This window comes from Vulpes vulpes, chromosome 9, assembly GCF_048418805.1.
Source record: "Vulpes vulpes isolate BD-2025 chromosome 9, VulVul3, whole genome shotgun sequence".
NCBI lineage: Eukaryota > Metazoa > Chordata > Mammalia > Carnivora > Canidae > Vulpes > Vulpes vulpes.
In genome coordinates this window covers 17,410,593-17,426,653 of record NC_132788.1, presented here as the reverse complement: position 1 = coordinate 17,426,653, position 16,061 = coordinate 17,410,593, and the positions used below count along the sequence as shown (strand labels likewise).

The 16,061-nt window shown below is 37.7% G+C and overlaps 1 long non-coding RNA gene across 2 annotated transcripts in view; it reads left to right on the top strand.

The window, feature by feature from the left end:
* Positions 1–107: 107 nt before the first annotated feature.
* LOC112926812 (uncharacterized) overlaps positions 108–16,061 on the top strand; it is a 35,956-nt gene continuing 20,002 nt past the window's right edge. Inside the window, exons 1-2 of one of the 2 annotated variants that reach the window (XR_011994159.1) lie at positions 108–292; positions 855–966. This is a non-coding gene — a long non-coding RNA (uncharacterized lncRNA). The remainder of the gene's footprint in view (positions 293–854; positions 967–16,061) is intronic. The other variant, XR_003236411.2, reaches the window with a different exon arrangement.

The window sequence follows — 16,061 nt, the reverse complement described above, 5'->3', positions numbered from 1 at the left end:
GCTCAAGGCGCATGCGTCGGCCCCTCCTCCCGCCGTCTTTGTGCGGCGAGAAGGGCTTCGCGCGTGCGCGGCGGGTAGGTAAGCGTCCCGCCCCCTCGCGGATCATAGAGTGTGACGACGCGTCATAGAGAGGCTGACGCTTCGGCTCCTAAACTGTGGAGGCTGCAGGGAGTGGGACCATAGCGTCCCGCTGAGGGGCGCCAGAGGCAACGGGGTCGCACGGAATCGCTGTGCCGCTCCTGCACCGGCCTCGACTTCAGACACTTAAACTTCAAGGTAGCTTCCTTTTAAGGTAATGTCAGCGGATAAACAAGTGTGGGTCACTCAAGTTCTGAGTGACAGTGTGCACACTGATTTTTTTTTTTTAAGATTTTATTTATTCACGAGAGACACAGAGAGAGAGGCCGACACACAGGCAGAGGGAGAAGCCGACTCCGTGCGGGGAGCCCGACGTGGACTCGCCCCCGGGTCTCCAGGGTCACGCCCTGGACTGCAGGTGGCGCTAAACCGCTGGGCCACCCGGGCTGCCCGGAATTCCCTTCTAATCTCCGTTGAAACCTTCTCCAGTTACCGTGACTCACCGTTGACCCCTTCCCTGGGCTGCACAGTTAGCGTTTGCTAGTCGGCATCCTGTTCCCTGGTGCCCTCAGGGCAGGTGCAGCGGCTTAAATTTGATGCCGAAGAAATAGTTTGTCAACTGAAAGGTGCACAGCTTGACCCTTGCCCCTCCAGTAACTTAGAATCTTGTTAGGATGACTGAGAGCTCACATATGTAAGATTGTTACGGAAAATCTTCCGAGCCATGAACCTGTCCAGTGTGTGAAGAATAAATTTGTTTTTTTTTTCTTTTTTAGTTGAATGTTTTAAAAGATGAAAGGCGTTTCCTGTTTAATGGAACTGGGTCACCAGCTCAACCAGAGTTGGGTATGAATCTGGCCTCTTCCGCCCACTGGCTGTATGACCTTGGTCAAGTATCTAATCTTCTGTTTATTTTTTATTTTTTTTAAGATTTTTATTTACTTATTCATGAGAGAGACACAGAGAGAGAGGCAGAGATACAGGTAGAGGGAGAAGCAGGCTCCATGAGGGGAGGCCAATGTGGGACTTCGATCCCAGGACCTGGGATCACAGCCTGAGCCAAAGGCAGATGCTCAACAGCTGAGCCACCCGCGCGTCCCCTAATTTCCTTAAAGGAAATGTTATGTATGTAAAATTCCGGGCACTAGTATAGTGTTAATGATATAGGAAAGATAGGGTTTGAAGCCGAGGGCCACGAAAGAATTCTTGAGGCATCTTTGGTGCAAAAAAGTGGTTTTATTAAAGCAAGGGGACAGGACCCATGGGCAGAAAGAACTGCACTGGGGTCATGAAGAGTGACCCATTATATGCTTGCAAGTTCTAAGGGAGTTAGGAACAGAAGGAACCTCTAAGATATTTTGGAAACAAGGTTTCTAGGACCCTGAGGGGTCTAGCTTTTGTTAGGAAAGGTCGCTTATTATTGTTCAGTAAACCCTCAGTCATGAGACCCTTCTGATGTCTATCATTGGGTCATATGCTTGGAGGATGATTCCTAACCTATATCTTGGGGGGAGGGTTAGAGATAAAGGGAACTTCCAAAGGAATTTTTATAGGTTACAGAAGACCTACAGGGTCTTGGGGGTCGGGCTACGATTGCCTTTTGCCCTTAGCAAAGTGTCAGCATCGAGGCAGTTGAGTCCCTAGAGGAATGTCACTCTGCCTGCTTCAAGGACTTGTCAATGGGCTGTAAGTAGTGAGGAAATTTAATAATTGTTCTTCTTCTGCCTTTGCTTCCCACATCGTTATCCCTGAATGGCAGAATGTTTAGTAGTTGGAACTCAGTTGCAATGAAGAATCTTAATAAGCATTTTGAAGGAGGGGAAGGGATATGATTGGTTATATGAATGAACTGTCATCTGATACTGTTGTCTTACATTCCTTCAAGCATTTTCAGGTCAATATCCCGTTTGATAACTTACAGCAAAGCAACTGACAAAAAAAAAAAAAAAATCTCTCCTTGACCACACTCTAAAGTTTCTCTGAACCCTCTTCTTGACTAGGCCTGTCAACCTTGACCTATAAAGACCTGAACAAACACTACTAGTTTTTTTTAAGATTTATTTATTTATTCATGAGAGACAGAGAGAGGCAGAGACACAGGCAGAGGGAGAAGCAGGCTCCATGAAGGAAGCCTGATATGGGACTCGATCCCGGGACTCTAGGATCATGCCCTGGGCCGAAGGTACGTGCCAAACTGCTGAGCCACCCAGGGATCCCACTACCATAGTTTTTAACCGCTCAGGATCACATCCCTAGGATGACCCTAGTCTCTGTCAAAGAGCTGCCCCAGAAAACTCAAGGTTGTCAAAAAATTTTACTGTCTGTTCCAGCCAACACCTGAAGATGGGGCTCCTGTCTTCCAGCCTCCGTGGAAGAGGGAGACTAATTTCTACAAGTCAGTTTGCAAACTCAGATGGGTTTCACAGGAACCATATCTCCTTCCAACTTTTTGTAATTTATCACTGCCCTGATTCTACTGAGACCCCCCTCACTCTCCTGCCTATTCCCTTATTTCTTTGAAAAGCCTAGTCACCTCTGTATAAAGAAGTGGAGTTAAATTTGCACTGGCAGCTTTCCCTATTGGAATAGTATATTACTGATTAGAATCTATCCTTACCACTTTAACGAGCACCCAGTTGTACCTTAAGAAGCACGTTTCTGCCATGCAATCATACTCAATAAAATGGCTGGTTGCTTTGTGTCATGAGAGAGACCAGGTTGTCTTCTCAGCTAGGTCTCTAAGTCTAAGTCAAAGTAGTCTTGCTCCTAAGCATTTTCAGGAGAGCAAAGTTATGTACTTGCGGCCACTTGCACCTGGAAGTGCCACTAGGTTCCTGACACATCTAAGCAGAGGGTTCTCCACTTGTAGCTTTTGGAAATTGGGGGAGCTACTGGGAGTAGTGGAGAATAGAAATAAAAGCTCCACTGATCCTGAGAGGGACAGCTGGGTTTATCATAGGCTCTTTCTCATCCCAGGGCCTCCATCTGCTACACTCTTCCTCTACCCTGCACCACTGGCTTCTTTTCATCTTTTAGGTCACAGCTAAAGGCCTTGTCTAGACATCCTGTGTAACATAGCACTCTGTTTAGAACGGATGGATCAGTTTGACGACATCTGCTGATTCACCTGAACGTCACAGAAAGATAACCAGACATTGCATATCTCCTGAAGTAATGTGATAGCAAGTACACAGAGCCACCATGAAGTATTTTTATCCAAAAAACGGAACCTGAATGTGATCAAGTTACTAGATCTAGAAACTAGTTTGTGGAACTTAAAAAATTCAGAAGGTGGAGGTACATATTAAATGAAAACTGAGGTTGCAATCAGCAAAATCCAGACTGGGGAATTCTAGTTAAGGACCTTGTTTCTTCAACAAATAAAGGTACAGAGATGCTTTTATTGTACATTGTTATTGATCTAATATGGATCCAATTTGCATGAAAAATCATACAAACTCATCAGTGGTAACTAGATACTTTCAATATTAACTGGATATTTGAGATATTCAGCAAATTATTTTGAATGAAATAATACAGGGGTTGTGATTTATTGAAAGTATTTATATTTTGAAGATATATCTAAAGTATTTATGAGTGAAACCATATGAAATATGTGGCAGGAGGTTGAGTGAGTAGGGACATCACTGAGTCTAAATTTCATACTCTGTAACCAGCACATAGCCAGGGACTTAGATATCATTTAATTTTTTTTAAAGATTTTATTTATTTATTCATTCATGAGAGACACACACAGAGAGAGACAGAGAGGCAGAGACACAGTCAGAGGGAGAAGCAGGCTCCATCCAGGGAGCCTGATGTAGGACTCGATCCCAGGTCTCCAGGATCATGCCCTGGGCTGAAGGCAAGTGCTAAACTGCTGAGCCACCCAGGGATCCCTGATTTTTAAATGAATAAATAAATGATGGAGATCTGCATCCTGGTTTCATTTCAGTAAATAGCATGACCTCAGGCAAACAGGTTTCCCTCTGAGATTTCCTTCTCTGTCAATTAAACATTTTACGCTATGGTCTTATGGTTTTTATCCTAGTGTCCATTTCCTGATTCTGAAGGTATTATCTGCTGTAGATGTGTGAGTGATTGCAGAAGCTCTTTAGTCCTGGGGAGTCTGAAGAATAAAATGCTACCTATCACCATATCATTTTATGGCAATGATATTTATTTACTGATGCCCCAATATGTTTTTGATCAGACGCTTAAGCAGCCTCACTCCTGCGATAATGTGCACAGATCACAGAGGCTTCAAACACTGCATCACCTCTATTAAACTGCACGGTGCTCCATGTCACCTCTCCTGCTTTGGGGATGCCTTATTATTTTTGTAGAAATGTGCATGCCCTCTTACATTTTCCAGTTATTTCTAGTTCTTATCTCTTGAATTCACAGCCTTTAGGACTTGGCTAAAGGAGAAATAAAAGAATACATTATTTATTATCTATGAGGTTTATAGGAGGAGAAGCCAGGCTTGTTAATATTCTGTTCAGGTACCACTATGTTCTAGAAGCCTTTCTTGATCTCTTTCTTTTCTCTTCCTTCCTTCCTTCCTTCCTGCTCCACGCTGGATTGGGTGTCTTTTCTTCTCTTTCTATATCTGTATACCTCTCTATCATTTCATGTCCCACATTGTTTTCTGAGTTTCCATTTATGTGCCTATCTCTCTAACTAGGTTACGTGCCCTGCTGGCAAGGGTGATGTTCTTAATTTTGTTTGTTTTTAGCACAGTGTGTGCACATCTATAAGGATTTGGTTTGTTGAATGAATAAATGAATGAATTTAATCAAACCATGAGTTTGAAGAAACAAAGTCATCAAGGCCTATCCTTTATATCATAAAAACATTTACCCAAATATAACATATAAGTTGAATAATTAAATCTTTTATTTATTTGAATGACTTAATGTTTCTTACCTGGTTTGAGCTGAAATGCTTCTAAATTTATAATACTAAATTTACATACTCAGAGCAGTTAAAGCAATTACAGCTGTGGGAACTCCCCTAGCGTCTCTCTTCAAAGAATGCAAATCACAGGAGGTTGTTGCTATCTACCCATTCATAATGATCTAGAATGCCTCAGTGACCATTTACGAAGCTGTTCAATTTCACTCCAAATAATTTATCCCTTTATAAGCTCATTGTCTTCTACTCTTCCCTTTTATTTATTTATTTATTTAAATTTTTAAAAATTTAAAGTTTTTCATTTTAATTCCAATTAACATACACTGTTATATTAGCTTCAGGTGTACAATATAGTGATTCAACACTTCATACAATACCCAGTGCTCATTATAAGCACACTCCTTAATCCCCACCACCTAGTTCACCCACCCCTCCCCCCTCTCCCTTCTGGTAACTATCAGTTCTCTATAGTTAAGAGTCTGTTTCTTGGTTTGTCTCTTTCTCTCTGTCCTTTTTCCCTTTGCACACTTGTTTTGTTTCTTAAATTACACGAGTGAAATCATATGGTATTTTTCTCTGACTGACTTATTTTGCTTAGCATTAAACTGTCTAGTTCCATTCATGTCATTGCAAATAGCAAGATTTCGTTCTTTTTTATGGCTGAGTAATACTTTGTTATCCATATTCAACACGTCTATCTATTCATCAGCTGATGACACCTGGTCTGCTTCCGTATCTTGGCTATCATAAATAATGCTGTTATAAAAATAGGCATGCATGTATTACTTTGAATTAATGTTTCTGTATTCTTTGGATCAATACTCATTAGTATTGATCATAGGGTAATTCTATTTTTAACTTTTTGAGAAAACTCCGTACTGTTTTCCATTGTCACTACACCAGTTTGCATTCCCACCAACAGTGCATGAGAGTTCCTTTTTTTCCACATCCTTGGCAGCATTTGTTGTTTCTTGTGTTTTGATTTTAACCATTCTGACAGGTGTGAGATGATATCTCATTGTAGTTTTGATTTGTATTTCCCTGATGATGAGTGATATTGGGCATCTTTTCACATGTCTGTTGGCCATCTGTATATCTTCCTCAGAGAGATGTTTGTTCATGTCTTCTGACCCTTTTTAATTGGATTATTTGTTTTTGGATGTTGAGTTATATAAGTTCTTTGTGTATTTTGATACTATCCCTTTATAAGATATGTCATTGGTAACTATGTTTTCCTGTTCCTTAGATTACCTTTTGGTTTTGTTCATCGTTTCCTTTGCCTTGCAGAAGCTTTTTATTTTGATGTAGTTCCAGTAGTTTGTTCGAGCTTCTGTTTTCCTTGCCTCAGGAGACCCATCTAGAAAAAGTTGGTATGGCCAATGTCATAGAAGTTACTATTTGTGCTCTCTTCTAGGAATTTCATGGTTTCAGGTCTCATATTGAGGTCTTTAATCCATTTTGAAATTATTTTTGTGTGTTATGTAAGAAGGTTTCATTCTTCTGCATGTTGCTGTCCAGTTTTCCCAGTGCCATTTGCTGGAAGAGACTTTTTCCCATTGCATCTTCTTTCCTGCTTTGTCAAAAATAAATTAATCATATAATTATAGGTTTATTTTAGGGCTTGCTTTCTTTTTTTTAAGATTCATTTATTTATTTGAGGGCATCAGGCAGAGGGAGACAATCTTCAAGCAGATTCTCTGTTGAGCATGGAGCCAGTCGCAGGGCTCGATCCAATGACCCATGGGATCATGACATGAGCTGAAACTAAGAGTTGGACTTTTAACTGAGTGAGCCATCCAGGTGCCTCTATTTTTCAGTTTTTGATTCTATTATATTAATCTGTCTTTGTGCTAGTACCTTACTCTTTTGATTACTACAGTTTGTAATATAAATTGAAGTTTAGAACTGTGATGCCTCCAGCTTTGCTCTTATTTTTAAAGATTGCTTTGACTATTTGGTATCTTTTGTGGTTCCATACAAATTTGGGGATTTTTTCGTTCTGGTTCTGTGAAAAATGTTGTTGACATTTTGATAGGGATTCCATTAAATGTGTAGACTGCTTTGGGTAGTATAGACATTTTAACAATATTTGTTCTTCCAATCCATGAGCATGGACTGTCTTTCCATTTCTTTGTGTCATCTTCAATTTATTTCATCAGTGTTTTATACTTTTCAGAGTATAGGTCTTTAATCTTTTTGATTATGTTTATTCCTAGGTATCTTATTTTTGGTGCAATTGTAAATGGAATTTTTTTTGTAGTTTCTCTTTCTGCTGCTTCATTATTGGTGTATAGAAATGCAAAAAAGATTTCTGTGCATTGATTTTGTATCTTGCAACTTTTCTGAATTTATCAGTTCTAGCAGTTTTTTGGTAAAGTCATTCAGGTTTTCTGTATATAATATCATGTCATCTGCCAATAGTAAGGGTTTTACTCCTTTCTTACTGATTTGGATGCCTTTTGTTTCTTTTTATTATCTGATCGTTGTAGCTAGGACTTCCAGTACTACGTTGAATACCAGTGGTAAAAGTGGACATCTTTGTCTTGTTCCTGACTGTAAAGGAAAAGCTCTCAGTTTTTCCTCATGGAGGAGGATGTTAGCTGTGGATTTTTCATATATGGCCTTTATTATGATGAGGTATGTTCTCTCTAAACCCACTTTGTTGAGGGTTTTTTATCATGAATGGATGTTGTACCTTGTCAAATGCTTTTTCTGTGTCTGTTGAAGTGATCATAAGGTTTTTATCCTTTCTCTTATTGTTGTGATAAATCATGATGATTGATTTATGAATATTGAACCATCCTTGCCATCCATGAATAAATCCCACCTGATCGTGGTGAATAATTTTTTTTTTAATGAATTGTTGGATTCAGTTTGCTAGTATTTTGTTGAGAATTTTTGCATCTATATTCATCAGAGATATTGGCCTGTAGTTCTCTCTTTTTTTTTGTAGGGTTTTCTTTTCTTTTTTCTTTTTTAAGATGTTATTTACTCATGAGAGACACACACAGAGAGAGAGAGAGAGAGAGAGAGGCAGAGACGCAGGCAGAGGGAGAAGCAGGCTCCCTGCAGGGATCCCGATGTGGGACTTGATCCTGGGACTCTGGGATCACGCCCTGAGCTGAAGGCAGATGCTCAACTGCTGAGCCACCCGGGATCCCCTTTTTGTAGGGTTTTCATCTGGTTTTGGTATCAGGGTAATGCTAGTCTCATTGAATGAATTTGGGAGTTTTCCTTACTTTTCTATTTTTTGGAATAGTTTGGAAGAATAGGTATTAACTCTTCTATCAATGCTAGAATTTACCTGTGAATCCATCTGGTCCTGGACTTTTGTTTGTTGGCAGTTTTTTTATTACTGATTCAGTTTCCTTGCTGTTTGTTGGTCTGTTCAAATTTTCTGTTCCTTCCCGTTTCGGTTTTGGTAGTTTATGTTTCTAGGAATCTATTCACGTCTAGGCTGTCCAATTTGTTGCATATAGTTTTTCATAATATTCTCTGATAATTGCTTGTATTTATGTTTTTCTTTTAATTTTTTTCTTCTGTCATTTGTGACTTTATTTATTTTGAGTACTTTCTTTTTTTTTTCCTTGGTAAGTCTGGCTAGAGGTCTTTTGCATTTATTGATTTTTTTCAAAGAATCTGCTCCTGGTTTCATTGATCTGTTCAATTGTTTTGTTTTGTTTTGTTTTTTTAGTTTGTATATCATTTATTTATGCTCTGAGCTTTATTATTTCTGTCTTTCTACTGGTTTTAGGTTTTGTTTGTTTTTCTTTTTTTGTACCTCTTTTAGGTTAGGTTAGGTTGTTTACTTGCGATTTTTCTTGCTTCTTGAGGTAGGCCTGTATTGCTATAAGCTTCTCTCTTAGAACCATCTTTGCTGCACCCCAAAGGTTTTGGGCCATTGTGTTTTCATTTTCATTTGTTTCCATATACTTTTTAAATTTCTTCTTTTATTTCCTGGTTGACCCATTCATTGTTTAGCAGCATGCTATTTAACCTCCGTGTATTTGTGGTCTTTCCAGATTTTTTTTTATGGCTGACTCTTAGTTTCAAAGCATTGTGGTCAGAGAAGATGTATGATATGACTTTGATTTTGAATTTGTTTTTGTTTTGTTTTGGTTTGGTTTTGGTTTTGTTTTTTTTAAATTTTTTTATTATTATTTATGATAGTCATACACAGAGAGAGAGAGAGGCAGAGACACAGGCAGAGGGAGAAGCAGGCTCCATGCACCGGGAGCCCGACGTGGGGTTCGATTCCGGGTCTCCAGGATCGCGCCCTGGGCCAAAGGCAAGCGCTAAACCGCTGTGCCACCCAGGGATCCCTAAACAAAAAATTATAAGGCATACTAGAAGGCAACAGTACAAAATCCCAATACAAAAAGCACAGTTTAAAGAGACAGTGCAAGTATCAGAGTCAGGTATAGAAGTGATGTTGGAATTATCAAGCCAGCAATTTAAGATAACTAAGAATTTTAGTAGAAAAAAACAGACAACATACAAAAACATGTAGATAATATAAGAAAGAAATGGAAATTAAAAGAAAGAATAAAAAAGAAATCTTAGAGACCAAAAATACTGTTAACATAAATGAAGAATGTCTTGATAACCAGATATGGCTGAAGAAAGAACAAGAGTTTGAGGATATGTCAGTAGACTTCCAAAACTGAAAAGCAAAGAGAAAAGAAAGATCCAAGAACTATGAGACAACTACAAAAGGTATAATATACATACAATGGGAATATCAGAAGTGGAAGAAAGGGAGAATGCAATAGAAATATTTAAAGTAATAATGACTGGGGATCCCTGGGTGGCTCAGTGATTTAGGCCTGCCTTTGGCCGAGGGTGTGATCTTTATATAAAGATAAAATAAATAAATAAAACAAAAAATAAATAAAATATTTAAAATAAATAAATAAAATATTTAAAAATGAATAAAATCTTTATAAAAAATAAAATCTTAAAAAAATAAAAATAAAGTAATAGTGACTGAGTTTCCCAAAATTAATGTTAGATAGCAAACCACAGATCAGAGAGTCTGAGAGAACACTAAGCAGGATAAATGCCAAAGTAAGACTACACCTAGGAATATCATATTCAAACTGTGGAAAGACAAAGATGAAGAAAAAAAATCTTGCCTCTAGAGGAACAAAGATAAGAATTACATCTGATTTCTCCTCAGAAAGCATTCAAGGAAAAAGAAAGTAGAATAAAATATTGTACATTTTAAGAGAAAAACTACCAACCTAGAATTTTATATCCAGGAAAATTATCTTTCAAAAGTGAAGGAAAATAAATCTTTCTCAGGCAAACAGAAACTGAAAGAATTTGTTGGCAGTGGTCCTGCCTTGTGAAAAATGTTAAAAGATGGGACACCTGGGTGGTTCAGTGGTTGAGTATATGCCTTCGGTTCAGGGCATGATCCCAGGGTCCTGGGATTGAGTCCCTGTGAGGAGCCTGCTTCTTCTCCCTCTGCCTGTGTCTCTGCCTCTGTGTCTCTCATGAATAAATAAATAAAATCTTTTTTAAAATGTTAAAAGAAGTTATTCAGAAAAGAGGAAAATGATATAGGTCAAAAACTTAGACCTGCATTTAAAAAGGAAGAGCATTAGAGAAGGAATAAGTGAACATAAAATAAAAAATATTATTTTTCTAAAATTTTTTAGAGGGAGGGTGAGGAGGAGGGCAAGCTAAGCATGGAGCCTAATGCAGGGGTCAGTCTCACAACTCTGAGATTATAGCCTGAATAGGAATGAAGAGTTGGGTGCTTAACTGACTGGGCCACCCAGGGGCCCTTTATTTTTCTTATTCTTAACTATTCAGCAGATAACAGTTTGTTCAAAATAACAAATTCAGTGATTACCATCTAGGTATAAGTGAATGATAGAAATAACACAAGGGACAGGATTAAGGAATTATAAATACTGTTATTTTAAGTTACTTTCAGTACCTCCAAAATGATATAGTGTTAATTGAAAGTGTATTTACTAAGAAAAGAGAATAAATGGAATAATTTAAAAATAATTAAAATCATAAATTGCAGAAAAAGAATGAAAGACAAAAAAATAGAAACAACACTGGCAACAAATAGAAAACAGTAACAAATATGATTGGTATTAATCTAACTGTATCAATAAACATTGATAGTCTAAATACACTAATTAAAAGATAGAGACTGTCAAGTTGACATCTTATATTTAAAGTTGGCAAGTGCAAGACCCAACTATTTGTTGTCTACAGGAAGCCAACTTTAAATATAAGAACACATATAGATTTAAAAAATATTAATGTTAACATTAATATGAAAATGGGAGCGGCAATATTTCAGACAGCAGACTTCAGAGCAAGAAAATTTATCAGGAATAAGGGGCATCAGATAATGACAAAGGGGTCTATTCTTGAAAATAACAATATGTAATGTGTTTGCACCTAACAACAGAGTGTCAACATATGTGAAGTAAAGACTGATAGAAATGCAAGAAAATAGAAATGCACTATTATAGCTGAACACATCAACAGCCCTCTATATCAGTAATGGGCTGATACATTAGGCAGAAAATAAGTAAGGACATAGTTGAAGTCAACAACACCATCACTGAACTGGATATCTGTAATGGACAGACATAAACAGCCTGCTTCTCCCTCTCCCTCTGCTTTTCTCCCTACTTGTGCTTGCTCGCTCTCTTGTGCTCTCTCTCTCACACAAGTGAATAAAATATCAAAAAAAGAAAATGAAAAAACAACAAAGTTTGTGGGATGGAGTAAAAGCCAAGCATGGAGGGAAATTTATACTATGAAATTCATGTATTAGAAAAGAATAAAAATCTAAAATTAATTTTCTGAGATTTTATCTTAGAAACTAAAAAAGAGCAAATTCAATCCAAAGTAAGCAGAAGTAAAAAAAAAAAAAAATTAGAGTGGAAATCAATGAATTTGAAAACAAGATATCAATGGAGAACATCAATAAAACCAAAAGCTTGTTCTTTGAAAAGATAAATGCAATCAATAAGCCTCAAGCCAAATTGAGAAAAATGGAAGACATGAACTAGTAATATCAGAAATAAAAGACAAAACTACAGATCCCATGGATGTCACAAGTGACTGCTATGAAAAACAGTATGTCCATAAATTGGATAATTTAGATAAAATGGTCCAATTTCTTGAAAGAAACAACCCACCAAAACTCACAGGAGAAGAAATAGACAATCTAAATAGACCTAGATCCATTTTTAAAATTGAATCAATAATTGATTACTTTGAAAAACATAAAGCACCAGCCCCAGATGGGTTCGCTGGTAAATTCTATCAAACATTTAAGGAAAAATCTCTACCAATTCTCTACAATCTCTTGCAAAAGATAGAAACAGAACGAATACTTCCTAACTCAGTCTATGAGGTCAGCATTATTCTAATATCAAGACCAAACAAAGATATTATAAGAAAGGACAACTACAGGCCAACATCTCTCGGAAGATGCACTCCCCCCACAACATTAGCAAATATAATCAAATAATACATTAAAAAATATCATATACCATGACCAAGTGGGATTTATCCCAGGAACAGAAGGCCAGTTCAATATTTGAAAATTACTCAACATAATCCACCATACCAACATGCTAAAGAAAAAAAACATAGGATTCTATCAAATGATCCAGAAAAAGCATTTGATGGGATCCAGCACCTAGCTAACCTTAGGAATGTGATGACTTTTTAGATATAACACCAATCCATGAAAAAACAATACTAAGCTGGATATCATTAAAATAAAAATTGTTGATCGATAAAAGACATTATCAAAAAAATTAGATGATAGGCCACAGACTAGGAGAAAGTATTTTTAAAAGACACATCTGATAAAGGACTCTTAAGATCTACAAAAAATTCTTAAACTCAACAATAAGAACATAAACAATACAGCTAAAACATGGGTAATATATCTGAACAGACACCTTACCAAAGGAGATATATAGATGATAAGTGTATGGAAAGATATTCAATATCATGTCACTAAAATTTCACATTAAAATAACAATGAGATTTCACTACACATCTGTTAAAATGGTGAATGTCCAAAACACCAGCAACACCAAATGCTGGTGAGGATGTGCAACCACAGGAACTATCATTCATTGGTGATGGGAACACAAAAATAGTAGAGCCACTTTGGAAGACAGTTTGACAGTTTCATACAAAACTAAACATTCTCTTACCACACAATCCAGTAATTGCACTTCTTGGCATTCACCCAAATGAGTTGAAAATGTAACCTGCACATGGTTGTTTATGGCAGCCTTGTACATAATAGCCAAAGCTTGCAAGCAACCAAAATGTCCTTCAGTAGGTGAACAGATAAACTGTGGTACACCCAGACAATGGAAGATCATTCAGCAATATGAAAAAAATGAGCTATCAAGCCATGAAAAACAAGAAGAGGGGCACTGACTGATAGCTTGAGCTCAGTCGGTTAAGCAGTAGGTTAAGCATCTGCCTTCGGCTCAGGTCATGATCTCAGGTCCTGAGATCAAACCCTGTGTCATTGATCACTACTCAATGGGGAGTCTGTTCTCCCTCTGCATCTGCCTCTTCCCTTGCTTGTGCTCTCTCTCAAGTAGATAAAATCTTAAAAAAAAAAAAAAAAAGACATGGAGAAAAAAATTTTAAGTAAGCTTACACCCAACATAGGGCTTAAAATCACAACCCTGAGATCAAGAGTTGCATGCTTTACTGATTGACCCAGCCAGGCACCCCAACATGAAATAAATTTAAATGGCATGTTACTAAGTGAAAGAAGCCAATCTGAAAAGGCTGCATAATGTATGAGTCCAACTATGTGACATTTTGGAAAAGGCAATGCTAGGGAGATAGTAAAAAGATCAGTAGTTGCCAATAGTTGGGAAGGAAGGAGGAATGAATAGGAAACAGGAATTTTAGGGCAGTGCAATTATTCTGTTTGGTACTGTTAACGGTGAATACATGTCATTATACACGTGCCAGAACGCATAGAAGGTACAACACCAAGAGTGAACCTTAATGTAAATTATAAACTTTGGTTGATAACAATGTGTTAATGTAGGGTCATTGAGTGTAACAAGTTGTACTACTCTGATGTAGGATGTTGATAGCTATGTGTATAGGAGGTCAGGAGGTATATGGGAACTCTGTTCCTTTACTCAATTTTGTTGTGTACTTAAAACTGCTCTGTTCCAGGAGAAATCATTTATTTCTTGTAATTCAATGCTCAGGAAAATGAACAGAAGTTTCCTGCAATAATTTTCTTGGCTAAAAACATTCAGTATGATTCATTGCTATGTGGAATTACAAACATTAAAATCACCTCCTTATGCAGGACACAGACTAGTTAGAATATAAACAGGAAAAGTAAATATTTCTGAAGAAGTCTTGAACCACATTTAGGCAACATTACCAAAAACAATCACCCAGCAACAGACACCCACCCAACACATTAACACTGATGCATTTGTATGCCTCAAACCTGAAATTGCTTATGAGTTCTCTCCATTTGAACCACATTAATCCCTTGAGAAGTGAGAAAATTAACCTTTAAGAAGCAAGGAATGGAATGGGGTGGGGGAGAGAAAAGAGAAGTATTCTCCAACATAAAAACTGAAGTCCTCGTTATCATCATATGTTTCATGACTGGGAACATTTTTCCATATTTTGAAAAGTTGGGTCCTTGTGTCTCAGTCTAAATCACTAATAGTTTGTACATCAGTCCTCTAAGGAATGGGTCCAGGTCCAGGTGTGACTCCTTACAATCCTGCAGCTTATCTTCATACTTTACTTTGCGTTTATCTTTTAGACACAGTATATATGTACTATTTATTTTTTGTATTCTATTTTTTAATTTTGGCAAACTAAAACAAATACACATGGTGCAATGCCAGCAATTTGCTTGATTCATGATGTGGCTTTTTCTAAAGTGGACATTGTCTTAGTCTACTCTAACAAGAAGACATTGCCTTAGTCTGCTATAACAAAATATCACTGGGTGGGTGTGTGGCTTCAGCAGCAAACATTTATTTCTTAACTCTGCTGGAGGTTAGGAATTCCAAGATCAAAGTACTGACAGATTTGGTTCTTGGGGAGGGCCCTCTTTCCGGCTTATGGACAGCTGCCATCTCACTCTGTGCTCACATGGCTTTTCCTTGGTGTGTGCAAATAGAGAGGGAGCTCTGGTGTCCCTTCCACTTTGTATAAGGACGCTAATAACATTATGGGGGCTCTACCCTCATGACCTTATCTAAACCTAATCACCTCCAAAAGGCCCCACCTCCTAATTGTGGGTTAGGAGGTTCAACAAATAAATTTGGGAGGGACATAAACATCCAGTCCATAACTTTACTGGCAAGATAAGAAGCCTTACATATTTATATACAGTATTTACTGACTTTTGTGGAAATACATTATTTTTCCTTAAGACAACAGAATTTTATTCTTTCACAGTTTAGGGGGCTAGAAGTCTGAAGTTGGGGTGTTGGTAGGGCAAGGCTCCCTCTGAAGCCTCTAGGAGATGATCCTTCCTTGCCTTGTCCAGCTTCTGGTGGCCCCAGGTGTTCTAGGCTTGCAATACTTGACATTCTCCCTATATTCTGTATCTTCATAAGGATGGCTTCTTATAAGAACAGTGGTCATATTGGATTAGAAGCCCACCCTATTCTACTATGAGCTCATCTTTTTAAAAATTGTGGTAAAATGTACATAAAGTTTAACATTTTAACCATTTCAAAACATACATTTCAGTGGTATAAGTACATTTACATTATTGTGCAACCAGCACTATCATTGTTCTTTAGAATTTTTTTCACTCTCACATACTGAAGCTTTATATGTGTTTAACAGTGACTACCTATTTTTCCCTCCTTATCCTGGATGACCAATGTTCTACTTTCTTTTTTGAAATATTTTATTTATTTGACAGAGAGAGCAAAAGCAGGTGGAATGGCAGGCAGAGGAAGAGGGAGAAGCAGGCTCCCCACTGAGCAGAGAGCCTAATGTGGGACCCGATCCCATGACCCCTGGATCATGACCTGAGCCAAAGGCAGACA